Raw genomic sequence first — 17,564 nt, 5'->3', positions numbered from 1 at the left:
TGCCATGAGATGCAAAAGGTTGGAAATCGCTGCGGTAGGCTGTGTGTTGGGCCAAGTACAATGGATGCAGGAAAGAACATAAGAAAAGAGAACCCTGCTTTCATGAGAATTACAATCTGGATGAAACACCAGTAAAAGCGAGAACTGTGAAGACCACATAGAAAGGTGGTGATAGAACGCTGGCATTTAAATCCTATAATTCCCTAAACTGTACTAAAAAGATAATGAGATTAGGATGATGATAGCTAACATTTACTGAAGGTTCACTATGCGTCAGACATCAGTCTGAGCATTTTACATGTATTATAACATTTAAATATTATAACAGCCTGTTTTATACATGGGAGGCAGGGAGGAAGGAGGGAGAGGAAGGAAGGAAGGAAGGAAGGAAGGAAGGAAGGAAGGAAGGAAGGAAGGAAGGAAGGAAGGAAGGAAGGAAGGAAGGAAGGAAGGAAGGAAGGAAGGAAGGAAGGAAAAGAAAGGAGAGAGGAAGGGAAGGAAGAGAATGTAGGATTTTTTTAATAGTTTTTTTTAATGTTTTATTTATTTATTTTCAGAGAGAGGGTAAGGGAGAGAGAAAGAGAGGGAAAGAAACATTAATATGTCACAGAAACATCAACTGGCTGCTTCTCACGTGCCCCCAGCCAGGGACCTGGCCCACAACCCAGGCATGTGCTGTGACCAGGAATCGAACCGATGACCTTTTGGTCCCTGGGACAAAGCCCAACCCACCGAGCTACACCAGCCAGGGCAGAATACAGGATATTTTAAAATGTTAAATAACATCCTTGAAGAGATATGAGAATATAATGTATCCACAAAACAAGAATTTATTAATCAGACCAAAGATGACTTCTCAAAAGATAAAGATAGAGCACCAAAAATTAAAATCTCCGTGGGTAAATTTGAAGATTCAGTTCATCCTAGTTTCTTTCCCAGAAAGAAAACAAATAGAGATAAGGAGATGAAAAATATTGGGTGGAGGGGAGAGAGACACGAGAGAAAGGGTCAGTCCAGAGGCCTATCAGCCACATAACAGGGTCAGGAGTTCTAGTTCCAAACAGAACACAGAGGGAAAAAAAACCCATGTGTGTGAAAATGAACAGAGCCTCTGGTTTGAGAGAACAGACAGACCTGCATCGCCACAGAATTTTACAAATCAGGGGTAAACGGCCAACCACCCATTTTCTCCATTCCTTCTCCCAGACTGCCAAATATTTTGGGAAGAAATCCTAAAACCATGCCAAGTGGTTCTGCTGCTTCCAGGATTCAGCTGGGCACCTGCTACGGCTCTTGCCCAGTGAACAACCTTTGCCATCCCCTGGCAGCTGAGGGAAAACAACTGTCTATGTGTGCACATTCATAGATAGATAGCTAGAGTATACATTGTTTATAATATACACATGTGTATATATATTACTTATAGAATCAGATAGTAATAAGTGCTTTAAAATGCAAATAAGTTTTCAAACGCACCACATTCCCCCACTTGTGAGAATAAGACTTTCTCACAAGACATTGCCCTGTTTCCAAGGCCATGACAGGTACCCTTTTGCCTGGACTATTTCTTCTAATCATTGGTGTCTTGGTTCAAACCTCCTTTCACTCCCAGAGCACTTCCTTGACCCACACACACATCCGTAATCAGTGTGTTCAGGTCCAGGGCACTGCAGTGACCTCACAGGGAGCACTCTGGGATATCTCAGATTTCAAGGGACATGCAATGGCAGTCGACATCTGTAGGGCACTGAGAATTCCTGATTCAAGGTGTTTCACAGTTTCAACATCAGATCACTACCTTCCTTTTGATGACATCAAATTTGAGCAAAGTTGGATTTTGAGTATTTGATGTGATTTTAAAAAAAAAAGAGGCAAATACCACCACATGAAAATAAGTGTGGAAAAGAACATGAAGGTGATGGTGTTCCACGTGGTCCTCGGGTTGGAGAAGTTGTACAGTGACCAGCAGGCACAAGGTATGAGGTCTGTCCAGAAAGTATTTGGCCAAGAACATAGAAAACAGAAACATTTATTGAAAAAGATACAAGAAACATCATACATAAGATAGTGATGCCTCAGTCTCCTTCAAAGTAGGCACCTTGGGACCTCACACAGTTCTCCCAGTGTTTCTTCCATTGTTCAAAACGCTCTGTAAAATTTTTGGTTAGAATCGTCATCCACTGCCCTGTCCTATTTTCCTGAACCTCATCAATGGGCTGAAATCGCTTCTCTTTCAAAAGTGATTTTAGTTTTGGGAAAAGCCAGAAGCAGCCTGTACACAGTCAACATTCTCAGGTGTTCTGCTTGTTGCAGGCCTTCCAGAACGTGGATCACTTTCAACAGATTCTCACCATCTTTGAAGTGTTTGTGCCACACTTGTATTTGTGCTGCACTCACTGCATCATCCCCCAAAGCTTTCTGAATCATCTGAATAGTTTCCATGGAGGCATGTTCAAACTTAATGCAAGATTTGATGCAGATTGGCTGCTCTACTCACTCATTCATTTCGAATGCAACAGCCACACAGTACACATGCTCACTCAACCGCATCTACCACCCCCACTGACGAGTACAGTGAAGTCCTCATTGTTCACACATGCACATTGCAGTCCACTCTCCTTGTCTGCCAGGTTATATCAATGTCATGCAAACTGTTCTCATTGTATTAACAATGCTGGACTTTTTCTGTACAGACCTGTATTAGCAAGTAATCATTTTTAGGGGCAAAATTTAAATGTCTTCTATTTATGTGTATTCCTTTTCTCAAATGGTTACTAAACTGTTAGGACATGAATACTTACGTGTTTAGGACCTGACCCCTTCATAAGCACAGCTTATCGGCATTTCTTTTGGCTTAGGGCACGATAACCCTCAGGACTCTGGAACCTCTTCCTCCACTCTTACAACTACTAACATCTGCCTTTGTGGTGATTTTGACCTCCCTGCACACTCATTGGACTTGGTTGCAATGACTTGAGCAGGAAAATATGTGATGAGCCTGCTGCTAGGGTAGATAACACACACTCCATTCGTCTCCTTTCATGTGCAGGGCAGCTTCCTCCATTTGTAGTAGGCATCTCAGAACCTAGTGTTTCTCGTCCCTTATGGGCGATGTGTCCCCTGTGATGTGTCCCTGATGTGTGTCTTGATTTCCCTGGCTTCAGTTCTGTCCTAGGGACTTATTTTCTTTCTCATCCTGAGTAAGATTGAGCAAACATAGCCTGCCTTTATAAATAGTATAACAGCGATGTGGCATCCTTCAACTGAGGAAATTGAAACATTCAGGGGTTGAGAAACACCATTTGTTATTTCACAAGCAGCAGGAGGTTGGGAAAAGCCGAAAACGGACTTTCCATATTAAATTTCTCTTCATCTGTAAATCCTTCCCTTCTCTGGGAAATTGCTAGGTTTCTGGCTTCCTTTCCCTTTGGTCCTCAAATTTAATTTCCCAGGAGAACTTTTTTTATGTTTCTAGTCTAAATGCGTAAAAATTTTCCCAATTCCTAATATTCTGGCTCTTTTGCTCTCTCTTTCACTCATCACTTCCAGCTGATTTCTTCCCTCCACCTGCACCCTGTATCCTAATTCCGCGGTGAGGTCCATAGATAACCCTCCGTCTCCCAAAGGTTCCTTTTGAGCTTTTGTATTTCTTTTGTTATCATCTCAAACTATCCACCAAAATATCCAATTTTCTTCACCCTTCCCACCAGCCTCTGACTCTTGGCCCCTCTTCCTCTAAATGTGAACTTTTTACTTCTACCATCCACACCAGATGGGAGCCCTGCTTTTCTCCAATCCTTTCGTGTCCTTTCTGTCTCTTTTTCTCTCCTGACTTCTTCCCATCTGTCTTTAATATTACCCTGATCTCCCTGTTTTGAAAAACCTCTCCCTTTCCACTCCCTTTGTTGTCCACCTCTTGCTGCCTTCTCCGGTCACCTGCTATCCACTGACTATCAAAAACCTTAAAACATCATCATGCACTTCTGCCTGTATTTCTATATCCCGGATTGCTCAGTGGTGCCATGACCTTCTGCCTCCAACCCAACCATTCACCTGAAAAAATTGCTCTTTTGGTTCACCAACAGTTTCTTTCTTGCTACATTCTTCAGTCTTTATTCGTCTTCATGCCTCTTGTCTTCTTTGCTATAGTTGACACTATTGACCGCTTTCTTACCTTTTTTTTGGTAAGGGTACTACCTGACCAACACCCCCAGCTTGCTGATCTGTCTTTTTCCTGTATTCACCTCATGTTCTTTCTCTCAAAACTGTGATTCCGTCCTAGGTCTTAATGAACTCTGTGACAAGCACTTAGGGTTGCCATTCTCACTTTCTATCTTATTAACAAAACAAAGTGCTCAACCCGACAGGGCAAACTAATCCCATTTGACAGTGATTAGGGGAGAGATGGGCATGTGGCTCATTTCTGATCAGGGGTAATGTGAAGACTTCCAAGAAGTTCAAGAAGATATTTTACTTCTTAGAAAAGAGTCACGTAAGGAGAAAATCCTTTCTTCCTACCCATCTCGTCTTTCTTGGAACATCATCACATAAGATTTTGAAGCATTGAGCTGTGTCACCTTACCAGCATGAGGGAAGGTCAAGAACAGAGCCCAAAGGCCAAGAGTACTCCCTGACATCCAGGAACTGCCAATGCTACAACTATGCAGTCTTGGATAACGACAGGTCTAGAAGTAAGCGTTGCTTACATTGCTATCACGTGCAGCCAAAAACATTGATGCATGCTTCCAAAATTTTCTACCTCATCTATTCCCAATGAATATATACTGTGATGTCTAGGCTGACCTCATCAAAATTCTTATATCCAAATGTCTCCCCCAGACTCCCCAAGCACTAGACATTTGCACTCAGATTTCATATCATCCATTTGATGCAACATATTTAAATCCAAACTCATCATTTTCTCATTCAAATCAGCCCACCTTTTGCCATCTTCATAAAGATTAAGATCCTCTTTAAGCTTTATTAAAAGATCATGAGTACCAACCTAGCTGGAGTTCCCAGGTGGGGAACACTGTGCAGACAGGTAAGACAGAATTTAATATTTATGACTTAAGGAGGCTTACCCGGGTATGCCAGGCATTTCACAAGGGCAGGTAGGTAGAGAACAGCACAGATGAGACACAGCAGGAAGTGGTCAAAGACAAAGCAAAGTGGGAGCAGTCATCGGACCAGGAGAGATGCCTCCCCAGAGGGTTCCACCCTTGGTGTGGATAGTGTAGGATTTCAAACTGTGGAACAACCTGCTCGGATTTACATTTTGCAAAAAATAACTTTAGCAACAGCATGAAGAATGGATCAAAAGGTAAATAAAGCAGTATAAAAATCCCCTGACTTAAAAAATTATGAGATCCTGAACCAGAATTCTGGCAGTGGCAATGGGAAAAAAAAAGGATACTGTTGAAAAATAATTAGAAATAATTTACAAGATTATGAGACAGGCTGATTCTGGGAAAGTGAGGGAAAGAGAAGAGTAGGAAATGAGATATTTTGGTTGACCAAGTAGCTGATGGAATAATTATATAGGATGATAATCACTGAGGGCTAATACAATGGAGTTCAGTTTGGCACAATGTTCAAATTGGGTTGCTTTGGGGACATCCAAGTGGAAATGTTTAGTAGACAGAAGATGTTTCCAAAACTCAGAAGAAAGACATAACCTAGAAACATGGATTTGGGAGTGTGACTGATACTGTGGGTGCTCAGCATTCATTCCAATCTCCTTCATACTTGTTTTTCTTTCTTGCAGATGCTAGCATGTCTTTTTTAATCTACATTTTCCATCTTCCCTTGTAGCTAGGTGTAGCCATCTGACTACATTGTGACCAAAGACGCAAATAAAAATGTCATGCCGAACTTCAAGGTAAACCACTTCAACTTGGATGACTCAGATGGGAATATATCTGATCTTCCAGTCTTCCAGTTAGTTCTGCTAAGGTCAAGGATATGATAGCTGGAGCTGTGACAGCCATTTTGGCTACGATGTGAACTTGAATGTGAAAGCCATACACTAGAATCCTAGGTTTCTGACCAACATGGAGCCACCATATCAGCTCTGGGCTGAGGCCATCCAGATTTGTTTTATAGCAAAACAATTATTTGGGTTATATATTTTATGTGCCCAAATGTAATCTTAACTGATTACATTAAGTTATTACCAACTTATAGGTAAACCCTGGAATAGAAGATAAGAAGAGACTACATAAGAGCCATAGAAGTAGAAGAAATCCTTTAAAAAGAGTCTATAGAATGGGGGAGAAGAATAAAAAGAGATGTCCAGGGAACCTCAATGCGAAGGACAGAGAAAGACACGTCAGCTAATGAGACTTGAAAGGAAGAGTCAGGAAATTGAAAGAATGTGTCAAACCTAGCTCTGTGCCACACAGACCCCCCTTCAAAAAAGGACGCGCTGCATCACTATGAGGAGTGGGCTTGACTAACAGTCTCTAGCTGTTACCTCCCTGATGGTCTGTCTCAGCTTGTAAGGTGGTTAACTGAGTAAGGCAATGGTAGCTAAGATCACTTCCTGTTAGGGCATCTCTGCCAATAACTGAGCAAAATATGGTACACATTTCCACCAACACAAGGCTCCTCTGGTAGGCACTCTGCTCCAGAAAGATCCATTGGGCTGATAGAGACAATCAGATCTGCATGACAGTCAGAGACCCCTCTCCCTGCCCCGCCCAGCCCCGTAAATCATTTGCACAGCTAACTCCATTTCAGCATCTGCTTCCCAGATGACCCAGCCTGTTGCAGAGGATATTACAAGGTTACAAGAGTTGACACATATTATTTGATTTGGTTAAATAAGCATTTACTAAGCACTACAGGGTAGTGGTAGGAGGTTGATGTTTCCTCAGTGAAAACTACCAGATACAAAACAAAACAACCAAGTGCAGGTATTCATACACAAAGCCATTCTCTTCCCAATGAATGTGCTTGGTCCTTCCCGGCTTTGATTTCAGTTAACCCAGACTAGCACCCTATCTCTTCAACAGCCCCCCCAAAATGCCCTCCATTTCTATTGCCTTACTTTCCTGTTAAATTCTATTTTGTAATCAAATATAATGTAGGAAAAGTAAACAAGCCCCTTTGTGTATGTCATTACTGATTATTTTCCAGATTCAGCTAGGTCATAGCATAAACCACAGTCATTCAACACATAACTCCATATGGCAAAAACTCTGTATAATAAGATGAATCTATAAAGCAAGCGCTAAACCTGTTCCCAGAACATAATGGCCAATAGAATTAATTGTAAAGATTCTTGCCAAATAGAATTAACTGAAAAGATTCTTGTTTCTGAGAATCTAACCATTTCTTTCACAAAGACAAAGGCTCATTTTCTCTTACTTCCTTTTACATCAATCATTTAGCCCAAATTAATCTTCCAAGAAAAGTATACATATGTGCAAATGTGTTGTCATTTCCTTCTTACAAGAAAAAACAACAAAGCAGATAAAAAGCCTGCTTGCCCCAACACTAGAGAGCCCGTATCACTAGGACACTATTGCAGCTTTCTCATGGTTTTATTCAGGGTCAGCAAACTACCACCCATGGACTCAAAGTTGACCCACCACCTGTTTTTATAAATAAAGTTTTATTGGAACACAGCCACGCTGTCAGTTTATGTACTGTCTGTGGCTGCTTTCACGCTACAGTGGCAGAGTTGTCTCACTGTGACAGGGACCATCTGGCCTAGAAAGTCTAAAATACTATCAGAAAAAAATTGCCAACTTCTGTCTTAGTTTAGAAAGAATCGTATGTTTTCACATTTCTATTTATCCATTCATTATTATTCATTCATAACATTTGACTGACATCTTCATATGTTAATATCATTGTTAATGTGTCAATCTGAAATCAGCAATGATTTTTAAAGATACTAATGGATGCTCTCCTTTTTCTTTGATTAATAGGTGATTACTAGTTTTAATAAACCTGATTTAAAAAAATTATTCCCTACTCATGTTTCAGGCTAGCTTAGGACTTCCAGCCTTAGAACAACAACAACCACTAAAAATATAACTTCTCAAAAGAGACTGGAAATAAAACAAAATGTCTCTACAGCCTTAAGAGAAATTAAAAAATAATTATGCCTGGATCCCATGAATCCCTTTCTTTCCTTTTGGAAAGATTGCCTCTCTAAATAAAAAGACATTATAGCCTTTTAAAATGCTTTTCATCCCCGTATTTTATACATCACCTGCCTATGTTAGTGCAGCAGCAACTTCCTAGGAATTCATCAATGAATTGCAATGCGTGAATGGGAAGACAGGGAGGAGGAGGAGGCCTGCACTGAAAGACATCTCAGGGAGACTCCAAACTTGCTCTGCCACTCCAGATGGTGGGGCTACCCAGGCCACCGCTCTGCTCAACACAGATGCCCAGAAGCCTCAGCGTGGATTTCCGGTTACCAGCCTCTTTGTGCCCAGCTTCCATCTGGGAGCTCTTCGGGTTTGCCCTGGACCACAGGTCTCATGTGATGAACTGGCCCCCCACTTCGAGCTTCTTTATTTTCTCTACTGTTTCCTTCTCTAAGCGAGTACAGTCATTTGGGGTTTTGTGAGCTATGGTCTCAACTGTATCTTCAAGGCAATGAAATCAACACTTCTCAACGTAGTCTCTCATTTTTCATATGCCAAGTACTTTTTAATTTTCTTTTTATTTCAAAAAGAATATCAAGATGTTTATATAATATCATTAAAAATTCTGGCAAGCAAAAGGAAGAAAGAAAAAACAAAATTAATATTATCCATAAATCCTACCACACAAGGAAGTCATTGTAAAATGTTACTATATATTTATTCATGCAGGTAGTGGGTTGAATGTAGCTCACCCACCCCCTCAAAAGTTTTCTCTGATGTAAATACATTGAGGCTCTTCTTTGTCAATGTAATTACATTATGGATCTCAAAATGAGATCATCCTGGATTATCTGGAAGGCCCTAAATCCAATGATGAGAGGTCTTATAAGAAGAAATTCCACAGAGGAAAAGGCCATGCAGAGAAGGAGGCAGCGTTTGGAGCAATGGGGCTACAAGCCAAGGGAAGCCTGGAGCCTTCAGAATGTGGAAGAGGTGAGAGAGGATTCTCCACCACAGCCCCCCCAATGGAGCGTGGCCCTTGAGTTCAGACTTCAGGTGTTTGGAATTGTGAGAGAATAAATTTCTGTTATTTCAAGCTACCAAGTGAGTGTTGGAGCAGCCCTGAGAAGCTGAGAAAACATGTTTGCTCAGTAAATATTTATAGAATAACTATGAGCCATGTATTGAACCAAGGAGCTGATGAATAAGACACCACACCTTTCAAAGTTTTCCCTATGCATACATAGAAATATACGTACAAATATATTTTAATGAGTCATAATACAAAAGTTATTAACACACATTTTTCACCTAATAATCAAGGAGTCTGGCTTGATTATTATATCTCGCAGATGAGCATATTTTGATCAAGCAGTTCTTAATTGTTGTACATTGAGTTTGCTTCCGTTTTTTCTATACCGCAAAGATAATTCTTTATCTAAATCTTATGCACACTTTTAATTATCTCCTTACATTCTTAAAAGTGGAATTCTGAAGTCAAAGTCCATGCCAGTTTTCAAGTTATTGTCCCTCAGCTCCAAACTGACCCTTCTTTCCAGGCTCCATGAACCAGGAGCTGGACGCTGCAAATAGTTCTCTGCGTGTTGGCACAATGACAGGCATTGTTAATAGGGGGGCTGGAGGAACAGTGCAACCCAAGGGGGACGGGAAGCCACATCCCTTGCAGGTCCCCATCCTCCATCTTTTTATGAGGCCTGGGAGCCCAGCAGCCCTCAAGAATGTGCTCCAACCACACACACACTCTCAGGCCACACCCCCCACACTGTGTAGCTGTTTCCACGGTAGCTCTGGCCACCACCTCCTCAGGCCCTACATCCCCTTCCCACGGGCACACCTGCAGATCCGTGTGACTGCTGTGTGGAACGTCTCTTTACTACCTGTGGCTGGGCTTCCCAGGGGTGGACCCAAGGTCTTCAAAGGAGTCTAAATCTCAGCCTTGGGTTGAAGACGTGGGAAGCCCCTGATCCCTTAATTCCTCACTGTCCACTTTTCTCAGCCTGGAAGTAGAGCTTCTTTTCTTCACAGGTGACTTCTGGATCCTCTAGAGATGTCTTATCACTTTCATTAGTTAACAGTTCTTCTGATTAAATTTTTCTTGTTCAAATAACTGGTGTGTTTTCAGTCTCCTGACTGACCCTGACTGACATAAAATCTAAATGCATTTACAGTACCAAATTAACTTTCAGAACCGAGGCTCCCATTTAAAATTCCTTCCCAAGCCCTAGCGAATTCTGGATACTTCCAAATCTGCAGCAATGAAAATACGATAAAGAGAAATTATTCCTTTCAATTATTTTCACTTGCTTTTCTTAAATTTCTGGTTAGGCAGAGGAGCAACTATTCAAGTAGACAACATATTGAAAGGAGTTGGGGGCGGCTGGGTGGAGGGGGTAAAGGGAGGAAATTGGGACGACTGTAATAGCGTAAACAATAAAGTATAATTTTTTTTTTTTAAAAGCAGAAAAAAGAAAGGGTTTGTATCCAACCAATGGTGTTTACCTCTGGGGAAGGAAATGAGAGAGAAAGACAAGAAAGAGAAGGGCTTCCACTTCTCCCTTTAGACCTTGTGTATTGTGCAAACATTATACAACATTTGTGTATTGTTCATATAATTAAATATTGCATCATGGGAGTTAGGTGCAGCAGAGCCTTCTTTGATGGATGACACAGGAGATCCACAAGTCAGAGTTGCTGCCTCCTTCAGCAGAGCCGGGCACTCACCTCTGGACATGGCTTGTCTGGACCGACAGCCACAGGCTCCATTCCTGATCACTGACTCATCTCCCTGAGGCTGCACCTAGGATCTGGAAGGAAATGAGGGCTTGGTGTGTGGGCCTGGCCGCGGCAGTGATCGGTCCTGTATTTTCAGAGATAGGAGAATCATGCTTTTCTTTCACGCTCCTCCTCATTGTAAGAGCACGCGTAGAACCACGAGTTGGATCCTAAGTTCAGATGTTTTAGTTCATAAAATATGGTCACCATACATCTTGGGAAGAACCGAAGGAGAGTGGCCATTTGCCTTTTCCTGACTGTTGGGTGAGCACAGCCAAAGCTTGTGAAATGCGGGACGTAATCTCACCCAGAGACAAGAGGGGGTGACCCGTGCAACACAGGAGGGGGCTACAGTTATCTACTTGTTTTCAGAATGGCAAATCATCTTTCACACCTTTCGTCCTTGATTCCAAATTAAAAAACAAAAGCAGCATGAAGAGATAAGATAATATCATTGAACTTATCACGACTGGTTGGGTTTTTGTTGTTTTGGGGTTTTTGTTGTTGTTGTTGTTTTGGTCTGATGGGGCTAACCTATTGTAATAGCGTATCACAAATATTTGAAGTCCTCCATTTAGAAAGGAAGAATTCTTTAATTACCAGCCAGCTCCTCGACCTCTGCTGGACTGAATTATGTAAGAAATGAAGAGGGAACTGAGAATGGCAGCCAGCGGGAGAGGAACAGATTGCCCTACAATTGAAAGGACCCAGGAGGGAGTTGGGTGGGGTGGAGCGGTGGGGTGGGGGTAGAGAGGAAGAAGGGTAGAAGGTGAGACTGTACAGCAAAGACTCTGTGAAGAGAGAGAGAGAGAGAGAGAGAGAGACGTATTAAGGATGTTTAGAAAGATAGAGGGTCATCGCATACCTCACTAGCAGAATTCTCACTTCCCCACCCACTCCGAAGTCAAGACCTATGTTAATTCTCAAAGGAGTCTTTTCTATTTATTTTAGCTGTATTGATGTTCTGAGATTGACCTTTGAGCCAGGCCAAGATATTTATTTGTGTAATGTTTGTCTAATGTGTGTCTCACCCACTAGCTATGAATTTGTATATTGGATTATGACTGCTACACAACAGTTAAAATGCTGTAAGACGTGACTCTCTAAAGACTTCCAAAGTCCCAGCTTCCCACCTTCTGAAAATAGGCATGCTGTCAAGGTAGTAGAAACTGAAGCAAAGAAAACCCATCAGCTGTTCATCTGGTGTATAAAGCTCACATAACACATACAGGGTGCTGCTAAGAATTACGTCATTTGAATGCAGCTACATGTGAGTGTAAGAATTTCTTCAGATTCAAAACATAAATACAGTTCATTTAAGTCAAGGTTATTCTTATGCATATTCTTTGCCCTCTATCATATATCCCATTTCAAAAAAGCGGGGGTGTAAATTTCTTGGCTGCTGACCTTTATTAACCTGCCTCACTGTAGAGTCAAAGCTCCACAGTTTAGTTCAATCATCTCTTTAAGAAGCTAGACTATGAGGCTGGGATATGAGGCCACAAGGAAGATTGAGTCATTTTTAATGAAATCTTGTAAGTTTAGGGAATAATACAACCAAGCCCCATGTATTTACCACCCAAGTTTGTCAAATTATAACATTCTGTAATACATTCTTCAGACTGCTTTTCTGAGAAATAACTCATTACAGACACCATTGGAACCCGTGTCTGATCAACAGTCCCATTTCTCTCACTTCAGCCTCCTCTCCACCTACTGTATTGAATTGGGTGTTCACCATTCTCATGCATGTTTTTATAATTTTACTACATATGTATTTCTCCATAAGTAATATCAATAGCCCTGGCTGATGTGGCTCAGTGGATTGAGCACTGGCCTGCAAACCGAAAGGTCACCAGTTTGATTCCTGGTCAGGGCACATGCCTGGGTTTCAGGTCAGGTCCCCAGTCGGGGACCTATGAGTGGCAACCGATCAATGTGTCTCTCTCATATCAGTGTTTCTCTCCCCCTTTCTCCCTCCCTTCCCCTCTCTAAAAATAAAACCTAAAAAAATACCAATAAATATTTTGCCAGTTTTGAAATTTACCAGTATAGTATCATACTGCTGTACACATATATACATGCACACATATGTGTCATACATAAGTATTCATGTCCTTCATTGCTGGCAATGAATCCCTTAAATTTCATTCATAGCACATCATTATTCCTGAAGGAAATTAATTCTGGAAGAGGACATTGAAATTATTTAGCTTAAAGGACTCATTTGACGTGTGAGGACAATGAAGGCGGAGACGTGAAATGTCACCAAGCTGGTTCTTGACGGAGCCAGGACCACAGTCTCAGCTTTCTGACTCCCAGCCAGTGCTCTTACTCTGTGCACACAATCTCAGCCGTGTGGGTGAGGCCGGAAACAACGCTGTGCAAAGCCATCTTGGTTATTACGTGCTAGTACAATAAAAAATTGCAAAATGATCATTTTTTTTAGAACTGAAAGGGACCTTAGACATGGGTCGTGTGTTGGAAACCACCCTGCCTGGTTTCAGGAGCTATAACCCCCATGGCTGAGGCTGAGTGAGCAAAACTTTAGACCATAAGCACTAAGGAGACAAAGCTTATCTCCCTGGCAGTAGCACCGCTTCTGCTCCTTTTTCCATAGCTGGCCTCCAGTGCTTGGTCGGTTAGTCAATGATGGTAAGATTCCCCAAGGGGGGAACGACCTAAGACAGGCACGATCACGTGGAGGCCCCAGGGAAGGACTTGGGGGGCTATGAAGAAAGGGGGTGATGGACCGTCACCCCTTGGCTTTGACGAAGCCTGACTCCCCAGAGTCCAAGAGAAGTCTCCGAAAATTCCTTGGCTATTTGCCTTCTCTACCTGACTTAAGCCTGAAACAATGAAGGAGGGTGGTGCAGCCCTGTGCTGGGAATGGCGGACTCCCCAGGTGATTAGGCCTGAGAAAGGACATGTAAAATCCTGTGAAGCCTGCTTTGCTAAGAATGCTCTTAGTTAAATGATAAGGCCCAGGCAGAAAATGAGTTAGTTTTCCCAAAGTTTTATACCCTTTTAGCTCATAGACCCTGACTTAGAAGAAACCCCAATAGTTATTTGTATGCTATCTATTGTTTACTGCCTGACAATGATTAATAAGTTGTACCTGAACTCCTGTGCAAAAAAAAACAATAAAAGGCTGTCTAGGCTAGGGTCAGAGTGCTCCCCCCTTGAGGGAGCAGCCGTGTGGTCCCTTTTCCTCCACAGGACTCAGTAGTCCGTGTGAATTTGTCTCATGTCTCACCCCTGACACCGTGGGTACTGTGAGCCAGTGCATGTGTCACTCATGTCCAGGGTTTGTGTTTCGGATGAGGAAGCTGAGGCCCAGGAAAGGCACTGGTAAGTGCAGCCACGGCTTCCTGCAGCAAAACAGCACTGCACGCCCACCATTTGCAAAGAGCAGACAACGGGGCTGTGTGTTGGTTGGTTATTGCTGGACGAGTTGTTTGGTTCTCCCCAGTAAGTGTGAGGACTATGCTGGGCCAAACACACATTTTCTCTCAAGCCTGATTATGACCTCATGACTCAAGTCAGAACTAGACAATAGATCCTAGCTAGACAATTTGTAATCATATCTATGACTCTGCTCTCTTTAGCACTATCCCCTCAACCAGTGATCCCCCAAGCTTCCGTGTGTATTCTAATTAGACTTCAGGGTATACAGAAGCTTATAAGCTTATAAGCCTCCACATGTTGAAATTGCTCATTCCAGGCTTCTCTTCCAAAGCTTCTGATTCACTAGATCCAGGGTGTGACATTGGAATTTGCATTTTTATAAATGCCACCAGGTAACCCAGGTCCACAGACAGTGCTTTGAGACAACTCTGGCCTATGCCCAGGCATCATGTTTTGCTCATGACTAGAAACTTCTGGACTTTCTAGTTCAGAATAAGAGAAGAGACCAGGTACAACGCTAACTCCGTACCAGGCTGTGCACTGCACTCCATTCTGGACCTATCACGTACGGCACTTGAACTTCCTCCTCCCTCACTCATGACTGAGACAGCCAGCAGGTAAAGGCAGCACTGCCCTCACACGCATTCGTACAGTGAGAAAACCTGAGGAACAGAGCTGTCTGCAGTTGGCACAGTTATTTTACTTTATGTCTCTTACCTATTGCGCTTTCTGTAAGTCCACTATGCGTCCTGAGGTTCAGACAGTCCAACTAAATATAATAGCTAACATTTATCTGGGGCTAGATTTTTATTTTAACTACCCCTTTTAAACCACTCCACCCGTCCCTGAGCACACAGACACCCGCCTACACAAAGACCATTTACTCTACAGAAATTTGTTCATTCTTGGCGGTACACCTTTCTGTGTACAAGGTCCTAGGAAAGCAGGAAAAGGGAGGAGAAAGCCTGCTGGCCTTGTACTTGAGGAATTTCAGTCCAACTGCACAAACAAGAAACAGTCTTTTTTAAGCAACATGTGAACATACGCAAGACAGAAACAGAATGTACTGAGGAACTCTTGGGTTTGACTGTTGACTTTGTCGTTTTCGTGATCGAATTCCTGGAGGTAGAGAGCACGGTATTTAGCGAGTGCCCTTGGCACTCGCCCCTATGAAAGCCTGCGTGCCACAGATCCTTAATCAGCTCAGTGACGTACCTGGTATTTTTTTCTTAATCGTCTCATAGGTACAGAGAGGTTTTGGTTCTCTAACGATCATAAAAGATGCTGGTAGGCAGGAGGCATGTTGTTTATTTCTTCTATGTCTCCCCCAGGGTCCAAAATACGTTATTTTGTTGTCACTAAAAGTTTAGCCCCTACTGTGTACACGGCCCTGTGGAAGATGCTACCATTGCAGATATGGCCTCAGATCCCTCCATTCACTCAGCTAAAATTTCTTGAGCATTCCCCGGGTGATAGGGCTTGTCCTTGGAGCTGTAAGTAGCACTTGCCCCCCACACTGAAGAGGTCATTCTCCAGTGAGGAAGGCAGACGTGTGCACTGTATTAGATCGCAAAGTCTGCAGCAACAAAGCACCACAAAGTGAGTGGCAGAAACAACAGAAATGTATTGTCTCCCAGTCCCGGAGGACGGAAGCCTAGGGTCAAGGTGTTGGCAGGGTTGGTCTCTTCCGAGTTAGGTCTTGAGGGAGAATCTATTGCAGGCCCACTGCCTAACCTCTGAGAGGTGGCTGCCAATCTTTGACATTCTTTTGCTTGCAGGAGTGTCACTGGTCTCTGCCTTCATCTTCACACAGCTGACTTTGCCCGGTGTGCATATGCTGGTGTCCAAACTTCCCCCTTTATATAGGGACACCAGTTGTTGGGAACCGCTCTGCCTGGTTTCAGGAGTTGTAACTACCTCCCATGGCTAAGGATGAGTGAGCAACCTTCGAAATGCAAACCAAAAGGAGACAAAGCTTGTGTCTGGTAGCAAACACTGCCTCAGCTTCCTTCTCCCGCCACCAAAGCATGGTCGATATCCATGATGGGTAAGACTCCTCACAGCAAGGGGCAACCTAAGCCAGACATGATCACTTGGGGGGCCATCATAGAAGGACTCCGGGGGCTGTGACAAAGAGGGAGTGACGGACCCTCACGCACCCTTCCCCCCACTCTGGCTATTCTGACATAGCCCGAGGCCCCATGTCCTCAGGGAGAAGCGCTTCCTGGTTCTAATCCACTTAAAAGCCTATGATGGGGAAGGCAGTGCAGCCCTGTGCTGGAAAGGGTGGGCTACCCAGGTGATCAAGTCCTGAGAAAGAATATGTAAAATCCTGTGAAACCTGCTTTGTTTAGAATGCCCTCATTTAAATGATAAGAGTCCAAGCAAGAAGTTGGTTCCTCAAAGTTTGATGGCTCTTTAGACCCTGACTGGGAATAAGCCCTCATAGTTCTTTGAATGCTATCTATTATTTGATCCTTACCTGGATTCTTGTGCAAAGGAACCCAATAAAAGCCCCTTGAGGAAGGGGCTCTTGGCCCTTCTCCTTTGAGGGACTGGCCACCTCTCCTCCCCAAGCAGATCATGTCTTGGTAGTTTTACTTTCATCCATGGTGGATGGGGGGGACTTTGCAGGCAAAGTTGCCCCCACAACCAGTCATATTTGATTTAGGGCTCCCTGTCCTGCAGTATGACCCCATCTTTACTAATGACATCTGCCACAATCTTATTTCAAAATAAAATCACATTCTGTTCTAAGAGTTAGGATTTCAACATCACATTTGGGGATATGAATCAACCCATAACACATACAAACAACTAATCACAACACAGTCAATGCTTTGACAGGAGGGCGTGCAAACAGCTGTGAGGGTTCATGACCACACATCACACTGAGTGTCAGAGAAATGGGACAAGTGGCTAATGCTTGCATAGACCATGGACATTCCCCAGATGGAGAAATAGGAAAGAGCTTTGGGCTAAAGGCACATCTGTGAGAATACAAAGCACCTGGGGAAGTACAGGAAGTATTATGGGGAGGATACTGGGGGTCATATAGAGGACGTGTGGGAGACGAGGCTGGAAAAGCAGACAAAGGCCAAACCATGGCAAGTCACATCAAGAGTGACTAATCCAGAGGCAAGGAGAAGTCGTGATGACTTTTCAGCCTTGAGAACATCGTGGTTGTGCCTGCATGCTGCAAAGGTCACTCTGGCGAGCATTCCGATTATATGAGAACACAGGGTGGGCAGGGAAATG

The sequence above is a fragment of the Artibeus jamaicensis genome, unplaced genomic scaffold (genome assembly GCF_021234435.1).
Source record: "Artibeus jamaicensis isolate MK-2021 breed Jamaican fruit bat unplaced genomic scaffold, CSHL_Jam_final contig_1998, whole genome shotgun sequence".
NCBI lineage: Eukaryota > Metazoa > Chordata > Mammalia > Chiroptera > Phyllostomidae > Artibeus > Artibeus jamaicensis.
The sequence above is the reverse complement of the archived record's forward strand: the minus strand, read 5'-3'. Positions refer to the sequence as shown.